Source organism: Orycteropus afer, unplaced genomic scaffold, assembly GCF_000298275.1.
Source record: "Orycteropus afer afer isolate SDZICR_OR568_19922 unplaced genomic scaffold, OryAfe1.0 scaffold00184, whole genome shotgun sequence".
Classification (NCBI taxonomy): domain Eukaryota; kingdom Metazoa; phylum Chordata; class Mammalia; order Tubulidentata; family Orycteropodidae; genus Orycteropus; species Orycteropus afer.
In genome coordinates, this window is record NW_006921771.1 from 4834936 (window position 1) to 4842001 (window position 7066).

Genomic DNA, 7066 nt, shown 5'->3' on the forward strand with positions numbered 1-7066 from the left:
CAGCTCTCTTTATGTTGGTATCTCTGTTGGGGAAATGGGTGCAGGTCATCATGAAGAGGATTTGGAGTTGGGATAGGTAGGTGTTGTGCACCATATGTTGTTGATTCTGTGGTACAGGAGTTGTTGGTGTTCCCTCTTGGGTGAAGTATTCAGTATAATAACTCCTGTTGCCTGGTGGCAGTTTAATATGTTCCTTCTATTGGATGAAGCAGGGGAGAAGAGGAAAAAACAAAAAGAGGGGGAATAAAAAAAAGGTCACAGTTAGCTAGTCCCCATTTTCCATGTTTGGGCAAGACATTTCAGTCTGCACTGCCAGCACAGGGAGTGTAATTTATGTCTTCCTGAGACATCTACTAATGATGAAGTCCTACTGTCAATCAAAGACCTGTGGTTCAAAATTGACAGAGATCCCAATGGGTAGAGAGAGGGCCACTACTTTCTCCTTGGGTTGAGAAGTTACACAAACCCAGTACCCTCATCCACTTGCTAAAAAGGGGTCATGAAAGAGTTGAACCCTAGCCCAGTGCTGTGAACTCTGTCCAGGGCTCTGCCTATTTAGAGGGAGTTTCTCCCTTTCCCCCACTCCCTTCTGGACTCTGCAGCAGCCCAAGCCAAAGGGAGCCTTGATCTGTTTCCCAGTAAGATTATCTTAGTCAGCTACCAAGGTCACCACCAAAAACTCCTGGTGTGGATATTCTGAGTCCTCTGTGGGTTTTGTGATTTTTTTTTTTCCCCCTCTTTCTCTCCACTGACCTCTTTTATATTTCTAATGAGTTCTGTCCTTCTCTGTCTTTCTGTTTCCCACAGCTAGGTGGGTTCATTTATTTTTCCCAGTTGTTTAATCTGTTCTTTTTGTCTGCCTTCACTAAATATGATACTTTATCTTCTCTTTAATTGCTCATAACTCTAGTACCATCATTTCTATCTGCTTTACCTAATTATTCAGGGATTAAGTTGGTAGAGGGAGCAAATATGTGGGTTATAGATGTGACACCATCTCCCCACTCTCTCCTCATTTCTTTATGTTGAGATGTAATCCATACAGCAGACTATAGTCTTTAATCTTCATCAGTAAGTGCTTCAAGTCATCTTCACTTTCAGCAACTCAAGTTGTGTTGTTTGCATATCTCAGGTTGTAAATGAGCCTTCCTTCGATCCAATCTTCTTCATATAGTCCAGCTTCTCGGATTATTTGCTCAGTATATAGATTGAATAAGTATGGTGAAAGGATATAACCCTGACACACTCCCTCCTTGATTTTAAAACATGCAGCATCCCCTTCTGTGCAAATGACAGCCTCCTGATCTAAGTACAGGTTCCTCATGAGCACAGTTAAGTGTTCTGGAATTTCCATTCTTCTCTGTTATGTTTCACACAATCAAATTCTTTTTGCATAGTCAATAAAACACAAGTAAATATCTTTCTGATAGTCTTAGCTTTCAGCCAAGATCCATCTGACATCAGAAATGATATCCTTGTTCCATCTCCTCTTCTGAACCCAGCTTGCATTTCTGGAAGTTCTCTGTCAGTATACTGCTGCAGCTGTTTTTGAATTGTCTTCAGCAAGATGTTACTTGCATGTGATGTTAATGACATTGCTTGATAATTTCCACATTCTGTGGGATCCCCTTTCTTTGGAATGGGTACAAATATGGATCTCTTCTAGTCAGTTGACCAGGTATCTGTCTTCCAAATTTCTTAGCATAGACAAGTAAGTGCCTCCAGTGCAGCATCCATTTGTTAAAACCTCTCAATGGGTATTCATCAATTCCCAAAGACTTGTTTTTTGTCAATACCTTCAGAGCAGCTTTGCCTTCTTCCTTTAATACCATTGGTTCTTGATCATATGCCACCTCCTGCAATGGATGAACACCAATCTTTTTTGTGTGATTCTGTGTATTCCTTCCATCTTCTTTTGATGTTTCCTGCATCATTCAATATTTTGCCCATAGAATCTTTTCCATATTGCAACTCGAGGCTTGAATTTTTTCTTCAGTTCTTTCAGCTTGAGAAATGCCATGCATGTTTTTCTCTTTTTGTTTTCTAACTCCAGCTCTTTTCACATTTCATTATAATAATTGACTGTGCCTTCTCAAGCTGCTCTTCAAAATCTTCTGTTCAGTGCTTTTATCTTGTAATTCCTTTATCTTGTCATTTCTTCCATGTACTTTAGCTACTCTCCATTCAAGAGCAAGTTTCACAGTCTCTTCTGATATTCATTTTGGTCTTTTTTTTCCTTTCCTGTGTTTTTAATGACCTTTAGCTTTCATCATGGATGATGTTCTTGATGTCTTCCCACAATTCCTCTGTTTTTTGGTTTTTGATGTTCAATACCTCAAATCTATTCTTTAGATATTCTCTAAATTCAGGAGGGATATAATCAAGGTGATATTTTGACTCTCGTGGACTTGTTTCAATTGTCCTCAGCTTCAACCTGAACTTGCATATGAGCAAATGATGATCTGTTCACAATCATCTCCTGGCCTTGTTTTGGCTGATGATATTGAGCTGTTTAATGATGCAATATAAGAATAATAAATGATCTAGGAAAATAAACATGTTTGTGTTTTAAAGGGTGTCTTAACAGTCCATCCAAGCCAGACAAAAGGCAGAATGTGAGCATGCTCTTCTCAGTGCCCTCTTGCTTCACAACTTCAATCATTTTTCCTAATCTGGACTTCCCACTCCAAACTCCACTCGACAGATGCCAACTCCTCCATCAAGTAATAAAAAGAAAGAAAGAAAAAGAAAGAAAGTGATCGAATGAGAGTAACTTTATCAACTGAGAATTTACCTCAAATGCATTCCATCAAGGTGATGCCAATATAAGGAATGGCCAAAAGTATGTTTGTGGTTAGACTGTCTTTTCAGAAACATATTTTTTCCTGTGGGAGTAAATGTCCCTTAACAGCTGTCTGTATTATTATAAATAGTAAGATTTTTCAGCTTTATGTATATATGGATGACACATAGTATAAACCATGTTCAACATGGATGAATAGGCAAATAAAAAATAATGCTTTGTGAGTATGATCAATTAGGTATTATTAATGTAAGGTAAAACGTTGTTGTTGTTGTTGTTCTTAGGTGTTATTGAGTCATCTCTGACTCATAGTGACCGTATGTACAACAGAACAAAACACTAGCCAGTCCTGTGCCATTCTTGTGTGATCCTTGCTGTCCCTGAGCCCATCATTGCAACCACTGTGTCAATCCATCTTGTAGAGGGCTTTCCTCTTTTTTGTAGATTCTACCTTTTACCAAGCACAATATCCTTCTCCAGGGAATGGTTCCTCATGACAATATGACCAAAGTAGGTGAGATGAAGTTTGGTCATTCTCACGTCTAAGGAGCATTCTGGCTGCACTTCTTCCAGGATGGATTTGTTAGATCTTTTAGCAGTCTGTGGTACTCTCAGCATTCTTCGCCAGCACCACAACTCAAAAGCATCAACTCTTCTTTGGTTTCCTTATTCATTATCCAGCTCTCACACACATAAGAGGTGATTGAAAGTATTATAGCTTGGGTTAGGCACATCTTAGTCTTCAAAGAGACATCTTTGCTATTCATCACTTGAAAGAGGTCTTTTGCAGCTGATTTGCCAACTGCAATGCATCATCTAATGTCTTGACTGCTACTTGCATTGGTGTTGATTGTAGAACCAAGTTATATGAAGTCTTTAACAGCTTCATTTTTTTCTCCATTTATCCTAATTTGCTTATTGGTCCAGTTGTGAGGATTTTTGTTTTCTTTATATTGAGGTGTAATCCATACTGCAGACTGTAGTCTTTAATCTTCATCAGTAAGTGCTTTAAGTCATCTTCACTATCAGCAAGAAAAGTCTGTGTATCGCAGGTTGTTAATGAGTCTTCCTCTAATCCTGATGCCATGTTCTTCTTCATATACTCCAGCTTCTCAGATTATTTGCTCATCATACAGATTGAATAAATTTGCTGAAAGGATACAACCCTGAAACACTGTTTCTTAATTTTAAACCATGCAGTATCCCCTTGTTCTGTTTGAACAACAGCCTCTTGTTCTATGTACAGGTTCTTCATGAGTACAATTAAGTGTTCTGAAATTCCCATTCTTTTCAAAGTTATCCATAATTTGCTATGATCCACACAATTGAATGCTTTTGCATAGTCAATAAAACATAAGTAAACATCTTTCTGGTATTATTTGTTTTGAGCCAAGATCCATCTAACATCAGCAATGATATCCCTCATTCCACATTGTTTTCTGAATCCAGCTTGCATTTCTGGAAGTTCTGTCAATATACTACTGCAACTGTTTTGAATTATCTTCAGTAAGATTTTACTTGAGTGTGATAGCAATGATACTGTTCTATAATTTCCACATTCTGTGGATCACCTTTCTTTGGAATGGGTACAAATACAGATCTCTTCCAGTCAGTTTGCCAGGTAGCTCTCTTCCAAATATCTTGGCATAGCCCAGTGAGTGCCTACAGTACAACATCCATTTGTTGAAACATCTCAGTCAGTATTTTGTCAATTCCTGGAGCCTTGTTTTTTGCCAGCCTCTTCAGTGCAGCTTCGACTTCTTCCTTCAATATCATTGGTTCTTGGTCATATGCCACCTCCTGAAATGAATGAACATTGACCAGTTCTTTTTGGTACAGTGACTCTGTGTATTCCTTCCATCTTCTTCTGATTTTTGTGCATGGTAAAATAGGGGTGACTAATGAAAGTTTTGTAATTGTGTCTGTAGTGTAACATTTAGTCCTGGAAGACTTTTTAAATTAAGTCTATTTCTGATAGAAAGTTTACATTTTGTCTTAAATTTTGCACAAGGCATGGATATCAAGGATGGGCAGTTTGTGATTCTATTTAAGGGACTAGTTCTCAAGATATTTTCATTATTAGTTCACCGAGTTTAAGAATAAACATGGCTTTTTATATTATTTCTCCTTATTAAAATCCATGAGATATCTAGTATTTTTATTGAGGTTAATCTTTGTTTCCAGTTTTCTGTTTTTTTTTTTTTTTTCCTTAAAAACTACCTATTCATGGTATTCTTTGTTAATTGTGAATGATAAATTTGCTTGAGATAGATAAATGGATTTGTGAGGTTTCTCTTCATGTCAATAGCTTTGCATATGTGTTGGGGGGATTGTATTCTTTAATTATTCTTCCCTGATATGGCTATTAAAGAATTTCCAGAGGCTTTGAGGTTGAAGCATAGCTATTTGTGAAGTGTGTTAGGCTTAAATTTAGAGATTCCTTATCTGCATAATTTGATATTTATAGGAAGTCAAAACTTGTACTATCATTTAGAAGATTTAAAAAGTTGGGTAATTTTTGATAGTGATGAAACAGGCTTTATTTGAGTTACTTATTGGCTTAGTGGATAAAACTTTTGCTGCTAAGCAGAAGGTCAGCAGTTCAAACCCACTAGCAGCTCCATGGAAGGAAAATGGGGCAATCTACTTTTCTAAAGAATAACAGACTCATAAACCCAATGGGGAATGCTATGAGTCAGAATTGACTCAACTGCAATGAATTTGGTTTGGTTTGGTTTGGCCAAGTTGATTCTGAGTCATAGTCACCCTATATGTAAAACAAAATGAAACACTGCCTTGTCCTGTGCCATCATCACAAGCGTTGTCACACTTGAGCCTATCGTCCCAGCTACTGTGTCAATCCATCTCATTGAGGGTCTTCCCTTTTACACTAACCCTTTACTCTACCAAGCGTGATATCCTTCTCTGGAGATTGGTCCCTTCTGACAACATGACTGAAGTATAAGAGACTAGCCAGTCTTGCTTCTAATGAGCATTCCAGCATTACTTTCTCTGTGACAAATTTGTTCATTCTTCTGCAATCCGTGGTACATTAATTATTCTACACCAGTTCCACAATTTAAATACATTCATTTCTGGTCCTCCTAATTCATTGTCCAGCTGCCACATGCATATGAGGCTATTGAAAATACCAGGGTTTGGGACAGGTCTACCTCATTCTTCCAAGTGACATCTTTACTCTTTAACACTTAAAAAAAAAAAAAGAAAGAAAGAAAGAAAAGGACTTTTGCTGCATATTTTCCCAATAAATACATCATTTGCTTTCTTGACTGCTGCTTCCATGGGTGTTAATTGTGGATCCAAGTAAAATGAAATCCTTAACAACTTCAATCTTTTCTCCATTTATCATGATGTTGTTTATGGTTCAGTTCTGAGGATTTTTGCCTACTTGGTTTGAAGTGTAATACTTTCTGAAGGCTGTAGTCTTTGATATTCACTAGAAAGTACTTCAAATCTTCTTTACTTACAACAAGCAGGGATATGTCATCTGCAAATCACAAGTTGTTAATAAGTCTCCCTCCAATCCTGATGTCATGTTCTTTTTCATGTTGTACATCTTCTCAAATTATGTGCTCAACATACAGATTGAATAAATATGGTGAAAGATACAACCCTGATGCAAAAGTATCCTCTTGTTCTGTTCTGTTTGAATGATTGCCTCCTATGTACAGGTTCCTCATGAGCACAACTACGTGTTCTGGAATTCCTATTCCTTGCAATGTTATCCATATTTTTTTTTTCAAATGTCTTTGCATAGCCAATAAAACACAGGTAAACATCTATCTTGTATTACTTGTTTTCAGTCAAAACATCAGCAATAATATCCCTTTTTCCACATATTCTTCTGACTCTAGCTTGCTTTTCTGGCAGTGCCTTGTCAATGTACTACTGCAACTATTTTTTAATTACCTTCAGCAAAATTTTACATTATGTGATAATAATAATATTCTTCAATAATCTCTACGCTTTGTTGGATCATCTTTCTTTGATATGTGCACAAATATGCATCTCTTCTAATAAGTAGGCCAGATAGCTGTCTTCCAAATTTCTTTCCATAAATGATTAAGTGCCTCTGGCACTGCATCAATTTGTTGGAACATCTAAATGGATAGTCCACCAATTCCTGGGATCTTATTTATTGCCAATTCCTTCAGTGCAGCTTGGACTTCTTCCTTCAATATCATTGGTTCTTAATTATATGCTGCCTCCTGAAATGGTTGAACTTTAACCTTTTTTTTTTTT